This window comes from Pteropus alecto, unplaced genomic scaffold, assembly GCF_000325575.1.
Source record: "Pteropus alecto unplaced genomic scaffold, ASM32557v1 scaffold121, whole genome shotgun sequence".
NCBI lineage: Eukaryota > Metazoa > Chordata > Mammalia > Chiroptera > Pteropodidae > Pteropus > Pteropus alecto.
This window is the reverse complement of record NW_006434369.1, coordinates 13700729-13722412: the sequence shown is the minus strand read 5'-3', so window position 1 is coordinate 13722412 and position 21684 is coordinate 13700729. Positions and strand designations below refer to the sequence as shown.

The 21684-nt window shown below is 44.0% G+C and overlaps 1 protein-coding gene across 1 annotated transcript in view; it reads left to right on the top strand.

Moving 5' to 3' along the window:
• Positions 1–2336: 2336 nt before the first annotated feature.
• Positions 2337–21684, top strand: part of RREB1 (ras responsive element binding protein 1) — a 127682-nt gene continuing 108334 nt past the window's right edge. Inside the window, 1 exon segment of the mRNA XM_015587284.2 lies at positions 2337–2496. The gene's annotated coding sequence lies outside the window, so the exon portion shown is untranslated.

Below are 21684 nucleotides of genomic sequence, written 5' to 3'. Positions count from 1 at the left end.
GGTTCCAATTTCTCCATATTCTCACCAACATTTGTTATTATCTATCTTGATTATAGCTATCTTAGTGGGTGTGTAGTAGCATCTCATTGTGGTTTTGATAGCATGACTCCTTTTACCTATTAGATGTTTGATAAATATTTGTCAGATAAATGGCATTTATATGTAAGATTAACAAATAGACCTTTGAAGAGGTCATTTGACTTGCAAGTTTATTAGCTTAAAAAGATGAACATAGCCCACTATCATTAGAATTCAGTTTTTAAAAGTTACTTTTATACTGTTTTCTCTCTTTTTTAGTTGCTAGTGTTATCTAAGTGACATTGTAAAGGTGATTTGTAATGTAGCGTTGCAGGTTTGACTGTATTTTACAGAATAAGCTAAATTCCAAGCAAAATTGCAACTTTGATATTGTTCCTGCTCAGACCCTACCACTGAATAGGGAGACCAGGAAAGGTTAACTCCTGAATCTAAGGCAGGGCAAATGAATATAGTAGCATTCCCTAAATGACCTTTCCTTTGCCTTCTAATCAGAACACGTTTCAACTTGGAAGCTCCAAACACCAATTCTGTGGTGACTGTGTGAACTATTACTCCTGTTTAGAGACTGGCCCATTTCCTCCAGGGGCAGGCCTGTCTTCAAAAAAAAGCATTTGATAATACATTTGAGGACATGGGGGAGGGGAAAGGGGAGACTTAGAAAAATGCAAGCACTAAAAGTTTCTCTGGGTAGCTTTCCTCAGTAAACAGTATACCATGGGAAACATAACAGGTTCTGAAAACTTAATGTTGATGATTGGACATCAGAGAAAAATAGCCAGCTGAATCAGTTTTTTCTTGGGCTGTGGTTTAGCCTACTTATCTCAAGTCAGAGGTAATGGTCCAACTGCTTTTGCTTGGTTCTAGAGAGTTCTGTCTTGGCCAGAACCCATCCATTTAGTTTGTCCTTAAACAGACACTTCTATCTGCAGCCCTGAAAACTAGAGTTCCATTGAAGGCTGCAAATTAAAGGCCTATGTTTGGGCTTGGAACTTTGTAAGGTGTGCAGGTATCCTCAGAGGAGCTGGTGTGGTGGAGTCAGGGTCAAAGGTCATAGTAAGTAGAGCGTAGCCAGCTTTCTGTATGTATACCATCATCTTGCTTAACTAGTCTTTAAATGTGTAATTTTACAGTAGTAGTTTCTGCAACTAGTTAAGAGGCATATTTGTCTTTAGGATTTGGGGTGTGTATGGTGTTTATTTTCCACAACTACAGTCATCCTTATCTATCTGAAGATGTTTCCAAAGGCTGAGAACAGGCCTTTTTAGAACCTCCGTAGGAAAAGTATTTAACGGTTGGAAACAGGTCAGCTGCTTCAGGGAGGAAGCACAGCCCAGGCCTGGTTACCCTGGGCTCTGTGATAACTTGGGCCGCAGCAGCCAGGGCTAAGCTTGGTGGCGGGAGCTGCAGAGATGGAGAGCGGCTCAGAGGAGGGAGGCCCCTGCATTTCAGAGTTGAAACTGGAGCCCTCTGAGAGAAAGAGATATTGCATGTGGCTTCCCTGATGCCTCCGAGGGCGATGTGGATGACACAGCATCAGCCGTTCCATCGCGGGGTGGGGACACTGTGGCAGTAGGAGCCTCTGCCATCCTTGGCCCCTTGGGGGCCAGCAACCCTCACTTAAGCATCAGTTGTGTACTGTAGTGAAGGAAATGTGACAAAAGTCAAGGCAGCGTTGAATTCGTTGGACAGAGGACACGATCCCGGACGGCAGCACCAGAGCTAGAAGGACGGGGCCCTGGGAGAGAAACTGCCCGAAGTTGGGGGCGGGGTGAAGCACGGGTTCCTTAATCTCCTGCCTCATCATCTATTCGCCCCACCTGGATGCAGAGCGAGGACCGCGTGGAGATGAAATGGCGCGGGTGGGGCTCACCCTCCCATTTGCCTCAGAGACTGAGAGGGGAGGCGTCAGGTCAGGGACACCGATCCCCACGTCACCCCCTCCTGGCCTCCGAGGCGCTCCTCTCGCGTCTCTGGGGCGTTGCTGCCTGTCTCCCCCTCTCACCCCCCCTTCGTTAAAACAGTGAAACAAACCGTAGAGTGAAGTGATGGGAAGCTGGGGGCGGAGAGTCGCCTGCAGTGAGGGTCTGGAGGGGAGGGGGCGCGGAGGTGCCAGAAGGTGGCCGGCGGGCGAGCACTGGGCTGATCGTGATCCCGTTCAGCTGCGGCCGCTGAGACCCTTTCCCTGGAGCGGCCCGGCCCATCCCCTAGCCCGGGGCGCCTGCGGAGGGCGTGAGGCAAACCTGGGTCTGCGGTGGGGGTGGGGTGGGGGACTCCACCTCCATCCATCCCGGGATGGAAACTGCGGTCACCCCGCTAAAATCCGAACGGGGGAGACAGGCGGGTACCGCGGTCCCTCCCACCCTCCAGCTTGAGCCGCCGCCGCCGCCGCTGCGGCCGCTCAGTAACACGTCCCCAGGAGACTCGCAGGAGCAACACGTGATGTGTCTACTTATCAGGGTGAGAGGGGGAGAGCGAGTCTCCGAGCGTGCGGGCGAGGAAGCTGGGCGGGGGGCCGAGGCGGGGGCCGGGACGACGGCTGGGGCGCCGGGGTCGCCAGCTCCTCGCCCACCTCCCTCCCTGTGGGAGAAGAGGAGGAGGGGAAGTGACTGCGGAGTTGATGAACTTTGCACATCCAGAAACGCCATTTTGATTCCTTTTCCGGAACAAGTTTGCATCTCTCCTCATTCTCTTCCCGAAGCCCACCGGTCCCCACGGCATCATGCCTGGGAGCCAAGAGCCCTGCCCAGCCGTAAGTACGCGCCCGGGGTTCCGGCTGGCGGGACTCGGGTGGCAGCGAGATGTCTGGGGCTGAGCGGGAGCGACCTTTTAAAGAACTTTTAGGGATGAGGAGGGTGAAGTCTGCAGAGCGCGTTGTACTTTTCAAACTCGCCGTTTGCCGGACCCGAGGACCCGAGCGCCCCACGCCGCGCTGCGTGCGCTCGGGCGGCGGGGCCGGCCCGGGATGAGCTGGGCAGCCCTCTCCCCTCGGGCAGCGCGCCGGGCCGCTCCTCCTCCTCCCCCTCCTCCTCCTCCCCTTCCTCCGCTCCTTTCCCCTTCCCGAGCTGCCGGCTCTGCCAACCAGCTCCCAGCGCGAGCCGCCGCGGACGCCGCAGCGCCCCGCCGCCGGGACCTGATGCGCATCCATATTAGCCGTCCGAGCGCAGGAATCCGGCCCGACCCGCGCCGCCGCGCCCGCTGCCCAATTTATTTTTAACCAGCACCGCGGGGACTCGGATGGTGCACGCACAGCCGACCAGAAACATCTTCCCAGCGTTGCTCTCCATCTTCCGCCCTCGCTCCCCCGACATCCTCCCCCCATGTGGGAGGGGAAACTTTTCTCCTACATACTTTCGAGTCCCTCTCGGGCCGAGCTGCGCGGAGATGACGGCGCCCGCCCGCCGCCGCAAGGTATCCGGGGGTGCCCGCCCGGGGTGCCCGCCTGGGGTGCTGGCTCGGGGGTGCCTGCTCGGAGCTGAGCGGTGGGAGCATCCGCCGCGCCCTGCTCTGCGGACTTTGATCCTCGCCGGCGGACGGCGCCGGCCGGGAGGGGGCCGCGGGTAGCCCTGCGCCCTCGCCCGTTCCGGGCTCATGGCTGGGGGTCACGCAGACCACCGCCCCGGGTGACCAGGGGAGGAGGGGGCCGGAGCCCTGTCCGCGTATTGTTCCCTTGCCCTTCCGTTGGCGGTGTACGTGTTTTCGTGGGAGCCATCGGTGTGGAGCGGAGCCTGCATCGCGGGGGGGCGGAGGGGGGGGCTCGGCGGCCGGCGCCGTCACGAGCACAGGAAGGAGGCCGGGAGCATCCGAGGCGGGGCTGGCCGCCGGGGCCCGCTTCGCCTCCCAGCTGTGGAGCGCGCTCGGAAACTTTTGTCCACCGCCCGCTGGACCAATTTTTTGCGAGTTCTGGGGCTTCCCTTCCTCCTCCCATCCCGGCCCTCAGTGCCGAGCCGGGGCGGAGGGGCGGTGTCGTCGAGAGGTTGGGGACCCAGTGTGCCCCCCCCAACCTCTGGCCCGGCCCCCCGCGCCCCCTCCCCGCTCGCGGTCTCTTAGGAAACTGCGACCTTCATGGTTGCTAAGGAGCAGGGGAGGTCCTTCCCGTCGCCGGCCCCCTCCCTGGGAAGCTGCGTGTTTTCTGAACAGGGCCGAGGGTCGCGTCGAGGATGTGGTGAGTTGTTCCCCGGCTGCTCGCGGGGCCGGGCGAGGCACAGGAGTGTAGGACGCGGCAGACGAGCCTGCTTCTCGGCGCAGCTACTTTACTTTTGGGGGCTGGGGGGCGGGGGCGGCCCCGGGCAGAAGGGGGGCACGAGGGGCGCGAGGACCCCGGCGTCGCGAGGACTGGCCGGCGGGCGGGCGGGTTGACAGGCGCCGCGTGCAGCTCGCGTCCAGCGTACGCGGTGCATCCGTGATGGGTTATAAAAGAGGAGGAAAGTATTTCTCCTTGCTCAGCAGATTTGCCCTCCCTCGCTCCTTACTGGTTAGAAGATAGAACGTGAGCCCAGATCCGGACGAGCAGTTCACATTCCATTACGAAATTCTACACGGCTTCAGAGCCAGCAGCAGCACACATTCGGGGCACTTTGGAGTTTTTTCTTCTTTTGGGCGGATGGTGATGGTGGTGGAGAGAGATAGAAGGGTGAATAAAAAATATGACTTTTTGGTATGCTGAAAAACCTGTCCGAGGGTTTTCGTCAGTAGCAGAATTAAACCTTATGCTTGTTTTAGAGTTTAGATTTAAACTTAGCCTTTTGAAAGTCAGTGGAAATAAAGTTTGCCTGTTGGATAGGGATACTGTCTTTAAGAGGAGACATGAGGTAATTTCTGCAAAGGCTGAGTTGCTAATGTGCATCCCATATTTTTTGAGACTTTTTTCCTTTTAGATGCGCAGTATGTGCATGCGTGTGCGTGGATTCTGAAATAAATTTAACTGAAGTGGAAGGTGGAGAAAAGGGAACTGCAAAGAAAAGAATGGTTTTCGTTTTGTTTTTTGATATGCCCCCCTTCACAGTCCTTAAAAGCATCCTCCAGATCTGGTGCTTTTTTGAGTAGGCAGGTATGGTTCTAAGACATAATGTAACCCGGAAGTCTAAGAGGTCGAAGTCTTGGCTGAACTTTTTTTTTGCAAACGTTTTGTTCTGTGCTTCCTTCAATAGTCAAAAAGAACTTTTGAAGGAATGGGTTCAGAATTATTATTCAAATAATTTTTGCAAAGGTGAGCCACTAATTTTATGGTTTGGGGGTGGAGGTTATTTTTGTGTATTTTTTTACCTTTGGAGGGAGGCTTCTGGGTACTGGCTGATGGATCCTGCTTTGATGTGTTTTGAGCTTTGGTTACACTGATGAATTAAACATTTGAATGGCTTTTATCAAGTTTTAAATGTGTGAAAAAATACCTTCCCTCCTACACCCTTTTTACAAAAGAAAGGGAGAACCCTTTGATTTATTTGTTTAGCTTGTGCTCCATTTTAGGTTGTTAATGAACTTGCACTGTTTTATCATTCTTAAAAATACTGCTAAACTGGTTGCATTTTAGGATGTTTTGTTTTTAAAGAGAATTTGCTGGTTATGTGATACTCTTAAGTGCTGCCGATGGTGACTGTTTTGTGGCATATCATTCTCTTGTTTTTTTTTTTTTTTTCCCAATATTTCTCATCAGAAAATAAAAGTCTAAGCCTTTATGGCAGAAAAGTGTAATGTATTGGAGAAGATGGGTCTGATTCACCTGGCAAGGTGGTGGTACATCCATTCCTAACTGTTTACATCACCCAACAAGTGACCTTTTGATTGAAGTGTGTTTTATTTTAAATTTCTTCAGGCCGACTCCTGAGGTCTCATTTGCATCCAAGACAGGTACAAAAGAAACCTAACCTTCTTAGTCCTGCACCTGATCAACAGCTGTTTATTAGTTACTTGCTGTATATCAGTTAGTAGCTAATTGCCATTATGTAGCTTTCATTTTTACTGTTCAATTTTGAATTGCTGTGTTGGTCCACGACCTAGGTCAGTTTGGAAATCTTTGCTTGCTGTCTCATACTCAGTTGTGAATATCATTTATTACCTTCAGCAAAGGATATTTCCTGATGATTAGTAAAATTTTAAAAATTCTACTCTTTTAGGGTTTTGTATGGCATAATTAACATAAATTTAAGTCCTATAAAAATTGGTTAAATGTGTTCAGTAGAATCAGTCCGAGTGAATTCTTTTGATGTTTCTATTCATTATCCTTCTGAAAAGTAGGTGATGCTTAAAAGGTCATAGGATAAGGGTTGCTAAGCAGCTAAACAGAAGGATGCTAAAATTAACCAAAGCATTTTTGAAAGGGAGTCCTTCCTCGTTTTACATTATTTACTAGATTTAATTAATTTCTGAGTCCTCCGCATCCTCTGACCCAGAAAGTAAAATGTTAAGTTTTATCATATTTAAATAATCTCTCTTTCTTTTGTAAGTCTTTTAATTGAAGTTCATGCTTTCTGACCAACTCTGGTGTCAGATGGGGCAGCTTGTCTGAGTAGACTTCTTGTCTATTACCCATGTGTTTAGGTTGAACTTTCTCTTTCCCAGGATATGTGCGAGTAACATTACCATATTTCATTTATTAATAACAGAACATTTAATTTGTTTTGGAACATCTACCTAATACATAAAGCGATGTCATATTTCACTCCTTATTAAACAGATTAGCATTTAAAAGATAGACTGCAATATAGTATCAATAGGAAGTATGCAGTATAGTCTCTCTTGATAACAGGATGATACTTTTCTTCTCCCTTTACTGATATTCCCTTAGGTTTTGATAGGGGAATTTCTCCTTTTCACTCCACTTCTCCATCTCACTTTAGTCAGCCCACTTCTTAATTCCTTTAAAAAAAAATTAGTTTTCGAGTATCTTTGGAAGGACTGACCAAATGTTAGGGAAAAAAATTGTGATTTACATTATATTTTTGCCATAAGTATGTCAAAGGATCTTGGAGTTTTTCAGTGAGATAAAATGGTTGAAATCAGACTGAAACCATCGTTTGTGACAGGGCAATTCCACCGTAAGTCAGAAGTTTCCCTGCGTCAGGGTTACTTGTGTACATCTGACCTACTGAACAGGCAAAGTTGAGTAATATTTTTTATATCCAAATATAATTAAGAAATTGGATGGGCTCTTTTGCAGGGCAGGGCAAATGAGTTTTCTCTCTCTGACTTAGGAAGGGATTTTTAAGTAGAAATAGCCATGGCCCTCTTCAAAAAGCAGGAGTCATATTGTGATTTCCACACCCTGGGGGGCCTCCTCATAAATCAGAGGTAAAAGGTGTACCATATGAAACACAGAGGGAGGCATACGATGTGCTTTCTGAAATGCATCACTTATTTTTAATTTCCCCCACTCCCATAGGAGGCAGAATACAGAGAAGAAAACCATCTGCTGTGTTTGCATTATGACTGAGGTAGAAGAATGAGGAAGATAGGGAGTGAGGGTGATGAACTTTTTCCTTTTATGTTAGCTATCCTGTGGGACAGTGTCGTTGACTGTGCTGGTCTCAGTTTCTCGTCACCTTCCCTGGGTGTTGACTATTAGTATGAAGTCAAGCCAAGTGTAGCTGGAGTTTGCGCCCTGATGTTTGGTTGGTGGAGATGGGGTGGAGTGGAGAGGAAGGGAGGCCCTGAGAGGTGGGCACAGGGAGCTGTTCCTTTCAGCTACTGGTGCATCTTGTTTCTGATGGTACTTCAGGTATAGGTGAGCCAGTCAGCCATCAGTAAAGGTGACTGCCTGTGAATAGGTGCTTCAGACAAAAGAAGTGGGAGAGGGTGGAGACTGTTTGTTCAGTGTGATTCAAGCAAGTAATGCTAAGAGAATTTGAAAGCCTCTGTAAAATCCCCAAGACTGGGTACTGACTGCTCCTGCAGGATTCACCTGAGGCCTTTCAGACTCCATGAGAGCGGGTGGTCCTGATAGGGTGGAGAAAGCCCAATGAAAACCTTCACATTCTTTGTCAGCCAGCCAGACTGCAGAGAAAAAGTCTCAGTGGGGGTAATTAGATAAAGCTTTTAAATGGCTCTATTTGTTTTTTCCCTGGCCTGCTTCGTATCTCATCTGTTTTTTTACCCCCTTTTCAGAGACTGGGGATAGGATTGTTACATGAATGTTTGAGACTTTTAGTTTTTTAATTACTTTGAAAATTCTATTTTTCGTTAGGGTATACCTTGGGCAAAGTTAACTTCTCCTGCTTTTATAAAGGCACTTAAGAAAAATTCCAGTTTTATCCTCAGAGCAGCACAGTGAGGGTTGAGTGAGTATATTAACCCATTTTACAACTGTGCCAATTTCCACCCAGTAGCTGATAATAAATCAAGCCTAGGACCTAAAACTTCTAACCCCAGCCTAACTCGGTACAACACCTGTTTTTTAAAGTCAGCTTGGCCTCAGAAGACTGAGCATTATACAGTGCCTCTTTATCTTTGTGTGTATTTTTAAAATGAGACCAGATCCTTTTCATTCTGTGGTTGAATTTGAAGATGTAAGGCAATTAAAAAAACTTTTAAGCCTTTGGCAGCATTTCTGTTGATGAATGAGATTTTAAAAAAATTGTGATTTACATTATATTTTTGCCATAAGTATGTCAAAGGATCTTGGAGTTTTTCAGTGAGATAAAATGGTTGAAATCAGACTGAAACCATCGTTTGTGACAGGGCAATTCCACCGTAAGTCAGAAGTTTCCCTGCGTCAGGGTTACTTGTGTACATCTGACCTACTGAACAGGCAAAGTTGAGTAATATTTTTTATATCCAAATATAATTAAGAAATTGGATGGGCTCTTTTGCAGGGCAGGGCAAATGAGTTTTCTCTCTCTGACTTAGGAAGGGATTTTTAAGTAGAAATAGCCATGGCCCTCTTCAAAAAGCAGGAGTCATATTGTGATTTCCACACCCTGGGGGGCCTCCTCATAAATCAGAGGTAAAAGGTGTACCATATGAAACACAGAGGGAGGCATACGATGTGCTTTCTGAAATGCATCACTTATTTTTAATTTCCCCCACTCCCATAGGAGGCAGAATACAGAGAAGAAAACCATCTGCTGTGTTTGCATTATGACTGAGGTAGAAGAATGAGGAAGATAGGGAGTGAGGGTGATGAACTTTTTCCTTTTATGTTAGCTATCCTGTGGGACAGTGTCGTTGACTGTGCTGGTCTCAGTTTCTCGTCACCTTCCCTGGGTGTTGACTATTAGTATGAAGTCAAGCCAAGTGTAGCTGGAGTTTGCGCCCTGATGTTTGGTTGGTGGAGATGGGGTGGAGTGGAGAGGAAGGGAGGCCCTGAGAGGTGGGCACAGGGAGCTGTTCCTTTCAGCTACTGGTGCATCTTGTTTCTGATGGTACTTCAGGTATAGGTGAGCCAGTCAGCCATCAGTAAAGGTGACTGCCTGTGAATAGGTGCTTCAGACAAAAGAAGTGGGAGAGGGTGGAGACTGTTTGTTCAGTGTGATTCAAGCAAGTAATGCTAAGAGAATTTGAAAGCCTCTGTAAAATCCCCAAGACTGGGTACTGACTGCTCCTGCAGGATTCACCTGAGGCCTTTCAGACTCCATGAGAGCGGGTGGTCCTGATAGGGTGGAGAAAGCCCAATGAAAACCTTCACATTCTTTGTCAGCCAGCCAGACTGCAGAGAAAAAGTCTCAGTGGGGGTAATTAGATAAAGCTTTTAAATGGCTCTATTTGTTTTTTCCCTGGCCTGCTTCGTATCTCATCTGTTTTTTTACCCCCTTTTCAGAGACTGGGGATAGGATTGTTACATGAATGTTTGAGACTTTTAGTTTTTTAATTACTTTGAAAATTCTATTTTTCGTTAGGGTATACCTTGGGCAAAGTTAACTTCTCCTGCTTTTATAAAGGCACTTAAGAAAAATTCCAGTTTTATCCTCAGAGCAGCACAGTGAGGGTTGAGTGAGTATATTAACCCATTTTACAACTGTGCCAATTTCCACCCAGTAGCTGATAATAAATCAAGCCTAGGACCTAAAACTTCTAACCCCAGCCTAACTCGGTACAACACCTGTTTTTTAAAGTCAGCTTGGCCTCAGAAGACTGAGCATTATACAGTGCCTCTTTATCTTTGTGTGTATTTTTAAAATGAGACCAGATCCTTTTCATTCTGTGGTTGAATTTGAAGATGTAAGGCAATTAAAAAAACTTTTAAGCCTTTGGCAGCATTTCTGTTGATGAATGAGATTTTACATGTTTTTTTCAGTAGGTTTTCTTTGCGGGGTTGTTGTAAGGATGAAATAAATATCCCAGAAAGTCAAAATCTATATATGGAAGAAAGTGGTATATTTTGAGCTCAGGAAGCTTTGTGGGTGCCCACTCTGGATTTCCTTTCCAGAATTGTGCACAATTCCATTCCTTTAGGCAGAATTTGCCTAGGAGTTTGTTCAAATCTGGGAAGGTAGCACTTTTTTTTTTTTTTTTTTTTTGCTTTGAGAGCTGATAGACAAACAGAACTAACAAATTTTTCTTAGCAAACTTCACATAGGGCTGGATTTTAAGGAAAGGCAGGCTGTAAGCTTTGGACTCTCCCTTTAAAGCAGTGGTTCTCAACTTGGCGGTTTTGCCTTCAGGGGGCATTTGACAGTGTCTGGAGACATTTTTGATTGCTGGGGGAGGGGTGTTACTGGCCTTAAGTGGGTAGAGGCTTGAGATACTGCTACCCATCTCACAGTGATGGCCCTGCAACAAAAGATTACCCAGTCCCAAATGTCAGTGGAGAATGAGAAATCCTGCTTTAAAGGTACTGTAGTCGTCCAGCCTGTGTGGTATGTACAGGTAGCCTTGGTGTACTCACAGTATTGCATGTGATATATTTGGACATCTGAAGTTTCATAAACCAAGTAATTATTACATGCCTACAGGATACCTTGGTTGGCAAGTTCAAGGTTTCACAGAAAATTTGGGATTGGGGAAACATTAAGTGGTATTAAATGTATTTTAAAAACCTCTTAATAAATAAAAGTTCTAGAACTCATCTGCTTCTAAAACAAACCAGATTCATTGGCACGGGGAAGCTGTTCTGGTAGGTGGCTCAGTGTTCTGAGTCGTTTCTTTAGTCATTTAGGAACCTTGCTCTGGTGCTGTCAGCTGCCAGTCCACCCTCATGTTTTAACTTATCTAGAGTATACCTCCACCCACCCTTTTAAAAAAGCATCTGAACTAGCCCTTACTCGTCTGACAGTTCATGTTTCTGCACTCATAGTCTCCCTTATTTTGTTTTTTCAAGTTTTTGCAAAATTCTTACATAACTAACCGCCCTTTTTACAGGGTGGTGTTTTTGAGTCTGGTCTTCTGACTATACATCTCTTGAGAGGGTGGATAAGTAGACTGCTACCAGGACTGGAAAGGAGCTGGCAGGGAACAATGGGGAAGAGACCATGGTTATTTTTATATTCTCGGGACTCCTGGACCTCAAATACACAAAAAGGTGGTTGATTTAAAGAAAAAAATATGTGGCGTACAAATACAAAATTGAATTTCCTCAGACCAGAAATGTCTTGGATAGTGACAGGAGTGATATTTTAGCCTTAGGAGACATTTGTTCTGGGTCCTCCCAAGCCTATCACACAGGCAGGAGGCGAGGATGAAACAAACTCTGGTGCAGAGAAGGAGGCAGGCAGGAAGGGAGAGACAGAATCTTGAAAAGGAAGGGCTGCCTGTGGTGGGAAGTGATAATTAGCCCGAAAACGACCTGGACTCCCACTTAACCTTCTAGAAGGGTATCTCTTGAACGTGCTTAGTGACCTGCTCTAAAGCTGCCTGTGCCCTCCTGTACCTGTTAAGAGCTGTGGATTCTGGTGCCTTTCTTCCCTTTTCTCTAACCTATAAACAGGCAACTCCCTGCTCCCTATCTCCATTTACAGCTTTTCCCAAACTGGGACATATTGTTACCAGGATTACCTGCAGGTAACCTCAGAGGCAGCTTGTAAAGATAAGTCATCTCCCTCACTTCTAGAAGGTGATCTGAAATGCACCATCTACCTAAGTCTTCCAGGCCAGAAAGCATGTTGCTATCCTTGACCCACGTCTCTCTCAGCCCCACATTCAGTCACCAGACCCTCCCCAGAATTTCTCTCCAATATGACTCATATTGCCTGTCCCACTGCTCGTGACCTAAGGCCCTTATTATGTCACAGATGCCTCCTAAGTTAATTTCCTGCCACCGATGCCTCCCTACTCCAGTTCATTCTCTGCTCTAAAACTAAAGCTGGAAATGGTGTTTGCCTCCTGTAAAACATTGCTTGGCTCTCTTTTGTCTACAGGAAGAAATCCAAACTCCTCAACATGGCACACAAGGACCGTCATCATCAGCTTCCAAACTGTCTTTCTAGTTTCAGCTCTTGCTACTCTCTTTTCTATATAATTGCCACACTAAATAATACCTGAATAATACCTCACTGCTTCTGCTTTTGCCTGGATTGGTCATTCTGTTTTGTCCCCATCCACTTCTAGCAAACATTTCTTAAATCTTTTTATTTATTTATTATTATTATTTATGCCTACAGCACCTGATCTTCCTAAGTGGTTTCCCATCCAAGTACTAACCAGGCCTGACCCTGCTTAGCTTCTGAGATCAGACATTGGTTTGTTCAGGGTGGCATGGCCATAGACCATGGACCGTGGCTCCACTGGGGTGCGAACCCAGGACCTTCTGTGTGTAAAGCAAATGTGCTAATCGCTACACTATAGAACCACGTCCTTAATTTTTTTATTTTTAATATGCATCTCAAATACCACCTCTTGCAAGGAGAATTAGATCCTTCACCCAGAATAACTCTTACCCCTGTCTGTCCAGTCTGTCTGTTGTAATTTACCTGTTGACATACATGTTATCCCCACCTCGAGAATAGGGAGGGACTGTAATCATATTTTCCCATCTTCTGTACCTAGCTCAAAGGTTGCATAGTTGGTTCTTATTCGATAATGTGTGTTGATTGGAGCTGTTTTCTAATACAAAAACGAGTTTTTGAAGAAGCGCAGGTTATTTTTGGAGAATAGCACATGTAATTTAGAAGCTAAGTCCTAAATATCAGTACAAAGTAAGAGAAAAAAATAGAACTAACATTTTCAGCACACCCATCATGCAGAAATTTGGTGCTAAGTGCACACTGGTGAGAAAGAATTTTTAATTACAGGCATTTTAAAATAAAAGTTTTCTCAGCTTAATTTACTCGAAATTTAAGAGAAAAAAGTCTTTGTTAGTGTCTGAACTAAAATGATCACACTTGGGCCTTTACTACTTATAACCACTTTTCATGGCTTTTGGTTTGAATTTTATGTTAAAATAGGAGAGATGGGCACACCGATCAAAGACCAGAATCGTTTCAGAGCTCCAGTATGTGGGCCCATTTTCTCTGCTTAATTAAATTTTTGTTTCATTAGTGGTGTAAGTTAATAGGAGTGTTGAGCTATGTATAATTTAACTTTTATTTTTTTCCCATTACTCTTTGGATTTAAAACAAAATACCAAACCAGAAACCTGTGGGATGTGAGTCTTGCTTTTTTGGTTTGTGTGCGTGCATAATATACATACTTGATAGAAATTAATTATAGATCCTTTTTTTAGAAAATAATTTTCATGGTTTTAGGGGAGCTTTCTTTTAAAAGAGGTACCTATATCTCCAGAAATAGAGGAGATACCAGGAGGATGGGGTGAGAGGTGTTTTGCTTTTGTACCTTTACTTTTGAATCCTGCGAATGGGTTTCCTTTTAAAATAGGGAATTAAAACATTTTTAAAGTCATTTTCGCATCTGCTATAGGGCTTTCAATTGTTGTTTTAAGGGGAAACTATATAAAACTGTTCAGTGAACATTGCAAACAGATTTTTCACGACTTGATTAGTTAAACCTATATTGCATTAAATTATTCTACTTAAAATTTTAAACCAAGTATAATTTAAAGGAGGCTTAACTCTTACATCTCTGAATTTAATTTGTACTAAAATCATGGAAATAAGGTTTCTAAGAAACAATTGTGGTTCGAGAGCTTAGCAAAACTTCACGACCCCCTTTAACTAAAATATTTTATGAAGTTGGATTTAATATCAGATTCAGTATCCTTTTGGAAAACAGGCATTTTCTCAGCCTTAAATTTGCCAACCTCGTGGTGTTATTTTTTTAAATAAATAAATAAAACATTTATAGATCTTTATTACTGATTTTTATTTAATAAATATTTCAATATCTACTATGTGAGGGCTGTGATAAGCACCAAGGTTACTAATATGAAAAAGAGACAGTTGATAGCTGCTTCATAGATGTTAAAAGAGACATCCAAACACTAAGCCATTTGTGTCTGTGCTAAGTGCTAAAAGTTAAGACAAGAACATGTGAAGTGAAGTTTGGCCTCTGTATCTGTGGGAGGGCCAGAGGAAGCTGGGAGGCAGGTTAAGGAAGGCATCCCACCGAAGTAGCATTTGAGCTAATAGCTGAAGGATGGTGAAGAGAATGGGAGTATGTTGGAGAACAGCTTATACAAGGATTCTGAGGTTGGAGTGGAGGGTTTGTCCACACAAGTGTGAAGCGCAGTGTGTGTGTGGAGAGAGAAAAGATACAGAAGGAGTGAATGACATGCATAGTAAGGTTGGTGGTGGCTAAAACACACTGCTTGTAGCTCACATTTATTTGGAATTTCTTTTTTTAAGAACTCTGGAAAACCATAAGAGTGTTAGGCTAAGGAATGGCATGATGAGATCTGTATTTTAAAACATTGCTCCTGCCCAGAGCAGAGAATAGACTAGACTAGACCAGAAGGAGTCAACTAATTTGCTTTCCGTTTTCAAGATTGATGAGAAGACTAGTTTTTCAAAACCTTGAAAACCAGTGGAATATGGTGGCAAGAGAGATAGGGAGGCTAAAATGGGTTTGATAGAGATTTAAGCAATAGGAAGGACTTGTTGCTGGGTGGGGCGGAATGGGGCGGGGTGGGGGAAGAGAGAGATGACTTCCAGGTCTCTGGCTTTTGTGGTGAGTGGATGCTGATACACCTTTCTCTGACATCAGAAAGCAGGATAAAGCAAGGTTTATTATGAGCAAGGTACATCCCTTATCCTTTTAAAGTATTAAATTTTTATTTTTTTAGATTTTTAAAGCATTTTCTCTACTTGTATTACGTTTTCATTGGTTAAAAATTATATACTTGGCATGGATGAATCATTAAAAAAAGTACTTACAAAAGTGAAAAGGGAAGTTATGTTCCTCACTGTGGAAACAAATGAATGGCCTCCTCCTTTCTTCCCTTTTCTCTTTTTCCTTCTTCCTTTTAATTTCCTGGTGCCAGAAGGAACATGGATGATTTCTTATAGATAGCCTGAGCTTCTGAATGATTTTCAGATGAGATATAAAATTAAATCTGAAGAGCATTTAAGTTGCTATTTGTTTTAGCGATGGTTTATCTGTTTGATTCATAAGCACGGGGGAAGAGGCTTCAGATAAGAACAAAGTTAGGACTCAGATTGCTGGAGCCTTTTACTTAGGAGTGTCAGGACTGCTTTCATGTCCTGATTTTCCAATTTCTTAGTTTCCCAGTGGTCACCTGATGCTCTGAGTGTTTTAGTTAGACCTACACCATATTATTTTGCTTGACCAGTAATCTGTGAAAACAAGGTTCATTCAGTAAACAAGACTTGTGTATCTGCTGTCTGCTAGGGCTTTACACTAGATGTGTGGGTGTCAAAAAGATTTAATCTCTTCCATAAGGAATGAAGTTTGTCCCCACTGAGCAATTGTCTAGCCTATTTTTGAACACCTCTGGTGATGGCAGACTTGCTACCCCCAGGCAGTCCTTTTTTTTTCACTGTGTTAATTAACTTTATTCAAGGCAAACAAAATCTTTGTGGAACCAGATAGAAAGTGATGTGTTTTCCGCTGAGTAGGTAAAAACTATAAACTGGAGCACAGGCATGCTGCCTTGTGCACCATGATCCTCGGGGAGTTCCATCAGTGAGTGTTCTGGGCCTACTCGGTGAGTGCCACCCTCAGTTACTGTCCCCTGTACTGGAATTCCTGCTTCTGAGGGAGTGCCTGCCTCTTTTGCCCACACAGCCATTCCTTTGTGTGTGAGCTGGGACACCCATCCTTTAAGTCTATCTCACAAGAAAGTCTGAGCAATGCTCCCAGATTTGGGTAATGCTTTTCTCTGATGTCATCCAAATGATTCCTGAAAACCTCAGGAGACGCTTCTTTGTGGTATCAGTCTTGACCAATTTAACCTGAAGTTCTCACTGGGCACCAGATAACACTGGTCACTTGCTTACATTGGGGAGAACATGATTTTCCATCTCTTGCTCGGGAGCATGGAACAGGTCACACTTTATTCCAGTCTTACTTTTTGATAAGATTAACTGATTAGGGAAAAACTCAGCAATGACCTTGCCCCCTCCCATTTTTTTTCTAATTGAAATAGCTTGGTAAGGAGATGCTGGGAAGAAAAGTTTTTAAAACTAGGTTTAAACATGTTTTTAGAAAATTTTAATCTTACAGTATTGAGCAAACAGCTCAGTCTTTCTGAGACCCAAGCAGAAGGGTGGTTTTGGAGGTCTAATAAGTTTGTTGCAAATGTAGCTTGCTAGATAACAACCTTGTAATGGATATCCAGAATTGGCGTCAGTACTGGTGGCAAACATATATAAGCTCACTTTTAGATAACCCATCCATAACTGCTAGATAGTGGTGATGATGCCTCTATCTATTGGGTAATTTCCTTCTCTTTAAACAGTTGTGCACTTGCATCCTTGGTGTTGGCTTTTGAGGGGCTTGTGACGTTAGGTTCCCTAGCCTTTGGGATGTTAGAATGTCTTCTTCTTGGCTGCTTTCTGGATATGTTAGACCATCTGCTGTGTTAAGACCAACTGAATGAAAATTGAATATATTTATGTAAAGCTCTTGAAGAGGTTGATTAAACAGATTAATAAAGAAGTACATCCTTTGGAATTTTAGTGAGCTTTCTTCAGAGAAGTTCAAAAACAGGCCCACATCATGTGATACTTATTAAGAGTGTCCGTGATATGTCCCTTCATTTTGAACCCAAAGCCATTGTGATCATGCTAAGAGTGTGGCATTGGGATACATGCTGGAAATACTACTTTTTCCTCAGGAAAGTGGCTGCTCTGCTTTAGAATGGGTGGGTGTCATACATGGTGGGTCATGTTGTGGCGGTAAGTGCTGGGAAACGGGGGTGGTTACCCCTCTTCTCGTTTTTGTTGTTGATTTGTTTTTCTTTTTGAGCATCTCTGGATGTTGATGTGGGTGAATAATCGTGGCATATGTCTTCTGAAGCTTGCTTTGTGTCTTTACCAGTCCACTGGAGAGTAGGTGGTGTGTGGTCATGTGTCCACGTTGTGGTATAGTCAAGATAAAAAGGGGGGAGTTTATGTATATTGAGGAGGTGGTGTGGTTAGCACTGGTCAAATTATTTTATTTAGAGAACATGATCAAAATGGCCCAGCACTTTATTTCATTGTTATTTTTATGGTAAATGGAATTTTAGAAAGGTATCTTTGGCTAGCTTGCCTCTGAGAAGTCTGATAGTAGATAGTACTACTTCCTGTATCTCCACAGAAAACATAATACATAGAAATCCAGCCTTAAACAGCAGAAACGATGATGTAGTTATTCATATTACAAGAGAATCTACCTAGGATACATTTAAATAAGTTAAACATATGGTATTTGAGTTATAGACCTCGTTTGGTGGAAAAACATCATTATTGAAGACTCCCTTATATTTGCTGTAAGTCAGATAAACCAGAAGTTAAGTCTTTCAGTTTCTCTTCTGCCCTTGCTAGACTTAATTCATATGACTCCAATCTGATAAGTCATTTAGTTATTCCACTTTAATTTTCACCCTTTTTTGGTCATTAGGCTTTTCAATGTGTGAAAACTCTCAGCATGAGAGTAGTGGGAATAGTAGAAATAAGATCTAGCATTACTTGAGCAGGTACTAGTTACCATAGTCCTAAATCCTTGACATGAGTCATCTTATTCATTCCTCACAAGTCTTTGATCCTGTGATACAGGAACAATTATTAACCCCATTATTCAGATGAGGAAATTGAGACCCAGAGAGGCAGCCAGCTAGTAGGAAGCAGTGCAGCCTGACTCCAGAGCCTGTGCTTGCAGCCACTGTCAAACTGCCTTTCATAATGACATGATACAGTCACCAAATAAATATCCCCTAAAAACATGCAATGTGCAGAGAGCTCTGTGGTACACTTCAAGGGGAAAGATGGGCAAGAACAAGTGTGTGATGGGATTGCTGGCTTCTGGAAATAGCAGATTAAAACTTACTTGTGAAGCAGGTCATTCTACCCAGTATTTGACAAAGTGAGTTAGACCATCACTTCTGTGGAAGATCAGGAGGGGAGACTTGCAGAAATGGTGCTGGTTCACAGGTCAGCCAGTGGGGAAGTGGCTGTCTCCAGAGTGTCTCGGGCCAGCACTGTAGGAGAGATCCTGTGGAGAGGTAGGGTGCAGCCCTGTACAAATCCTATTGGAGGGTAAAATTTTCCCCAAGTTACCATTCCAGGGCTTCCAGTGAAAGGGAGATTGTCTTCACATGGTGGGGCTTCTGCTAGTCCATTGTGGTGGGCAGAGGAGTGCGCATTAGTCTCTCAAATTCTTGTGGATACCCACTTTTAACCTCACTAAAAGTCCTTGAGCTTTGCTTGAAAGTAAGAATATTGTGTCAGCCACTTCTGAGGAGCCTGGCAACTTTACTATAAGCGCTGTAAGCATTTAGGGGATTTTATGTTGCTTTGGGTTTCTGTAAGGCCAGTGCCTTGTAAATAAGCTCCTTGTTGTTTTATGTTATAATAGATTATTGACATTTAATGTATAAATTCAAGATTTTGTCCTGAAATTGGTATTGGTAGTCAGAATTAGCAGTATAGGAGACCCAGTGATCTGGGGTACTAGTGAAATAGGAGCAGCAATTGAATTGATATAATTACTAACCTGATCTTAAAATTTGTCTGTATTTGAAGGAGATAGCCTGTAGAAGGTATTTTTGTGGGTTTGGTTTTTTTTTTCCTTTGCTTTGCTTTTTAAGCAGTAGGAGCCATGTGCACCGCAGAACAGTAATAAGAGAACGTCCAGTCTCTCTTAGGATGTTTTTGGGATGGGGGGGTCACCAGTGTGTGTTGTTCCTGCCCTTTTGTGGGTGTGCCTGAGCAGGTTATGGAACTGGCAGATCTTGAATTAATGATGAGTACTTGATGGCCTATTTCCTGTTTCTGTGGTGGGTCTATGGAGAAGGATTGTTTTGAAATTAGTAACAAATAGAAAATTTCAGCCTTTTGTGCCACCAGCTCAGTTATAACTGAGCTATCTTCTGTTTACTATTGTTATTATAATAATTGTCAGTTTGCTCTTGGCATTTGCTAGTTACAGCAGAACAGTAGTGAAAAGAAATCTGGAGTGGGAAATCAGCATTCTGTGCTCCTTTTTTCTCATCTATGGAATACCACCATTGGCTTCCCTGTATCAGGAACCGGTTCTTGTATCTCCAGGCTTTGGGGATGCAAGGATGAGTACAACATGGATATTGCCCTAAAATTTACCAGTGCATCAAAACAGCAGAGACACCAGGACAGGCAGAGGACCTGGAAGTGAGAAGTGGTCTGGAAAAGAGGAAGTGATGTCTTCAGATGTGAAGAGCTGACCATGTGGAGAAACATGTGGGGAAAGGAAAATGAACTTCTAGGCAAAATAACAGTGTAACTACAGACCCAGTAGTACAAAAATATGAGGTTTCTTTGGGGACAGGATGGGGCAGGAGAGTGACTAGAGAATAGGGTTGGAGGTGCGGTGTTAAGTTGGGATGAGAAGGGTGTTGAGAGGCGACTAGAAAAACAGACAGGCTCAGTTGTGTAGGCAGTTGTGGGCTGTCAAATGCTTTGAAGCAGGGCTGTGATGTGAGTAGCTCTGTCTTAGAGAGAACACTACTAACCCTTTAGAAAAATTAGGCAGTCTGTAGAGGAGACAGTTCAGCAAAGTGCAGAATGAAGTTGGAATTTGGTGCCATATTTAACAGAGTAGTTTCTTTCCTCTCTTTTTTTTTTAACCCCAAGAGATTTTTCATCCCAGAACCTGTGGGCAGCCATCTGAAGTGTTGATAAATAATTAGAAAGATGGGACCTTTATTTTCAGCAAATGGAATTCAGTTTAGTTGTGTTTAAACTCCCTTAGCTGTGTTGTACTCGCTGGTATTTAAGCTCATCGGGTAGTGGAATTAGAGGAGAGAATCATTTTTTTCTCTCAAATATTGAGGGTGGACATTGGTTGTTGGAAGGGACTGTTTATTCATTATTATCACCAGTTTGTCAGCTGGGAGTGAATATGGGCTTGGAAAAGAGAGCAGGTGGGGGCTAGTTGTTTGCCATCTTGATGACCCAGCGAATGAAGGCTTTAGGGGCTGAAAGCTACTGGTGGAGATAGAATCTGTTTATAAAGATGGGGCTGACTTTGAGCAGAGGCCATGCTCACCTGCATAGTATTTGCACTCACCTCGGTAACTGCTCTGCCCCTCATATGTTCCCAGGCCTCTGCTGGGCTTTCCAACTCCCTCACTACAGATGAGCTCAGCCAGGAAAAGGGAGTGCTACTGTGTGCCACCCAAGGCTTAAAAAATCCAGGATGAGGGATGTGAAGGGAATCAGCAGGCCTCAAAGACAATTAGTGGCTTATTAATTATTATAGAGATACAATATTGCCTTTTACTCTTAGGTTTTTAGAGTGTTCTCTGGGGAGGACGTAATCACTTTTTTGTATGCGTGATTTTATACATTTCAAAGCACATACCCACAGACTTGACTGAGAAGGTTGTGAAAAATTGGGTAGGCCCCTGTGGATTTGGTAGGTTGGATAGAATACATACCTTAAATTTAACAATTTCATCACCTAAAAATGACTTAAATGTTATGATTTAATGAACTGTTGGCAACCTTTTTTGTTTAGTTTTGTTTTTTAATGTGTTCTCTCATTTGAGCTAGAATTATGCAGGAGGAAGTGGGATGCTGGTAAGCTGTAGCAGGGCTTTGGGGCCCAGGAGGGGAATTGGTGCCAGGAGGAATCTGAAAGTGCTGCCGAGTTCCTTTTGCCTGTGTGACCAGCCAGGGCATATTGGTGACAGAAGGAAAGCTCTGTTATGCCCAGGGCTTGTGCTGGGTGATTGCATGTGTTATTCCATGGTTGAGGTATAGGTATTATACTCCTTTTTTAAAGACAAGAAACAAGCTTAGAAGTGTTCGCATTTCTGAGATCTTGCAGCCACAGTTAGACTACCAGGAAAGTTTATGGCGCATCTCCACAGGCATAAGGGACATTCTTTTGTTACACAAAATCTCATTAGAACTTGGTACCTGGAGAGTTCTAGTCCAGCAATTCTTAACCTTAACTTGGTTCTTTTGTCTTGATTTTTAAACAGCATAACACATTATTTGAATACTTCAAAATTCGTTTGTAGTACCTCTAATTGAGCAACTCCTGCATTTAGGCATGGTAGAGCATGGTGGTTCTTGCCTTTGGGAGTTTACATTATGAATGGAATTCGCAGTGCAGTATAGACCCTGAGCCAGATTCCCCTGAAAAGGCTGAGGCTTACAGAAAAAGCAAAAGCATAGGCTG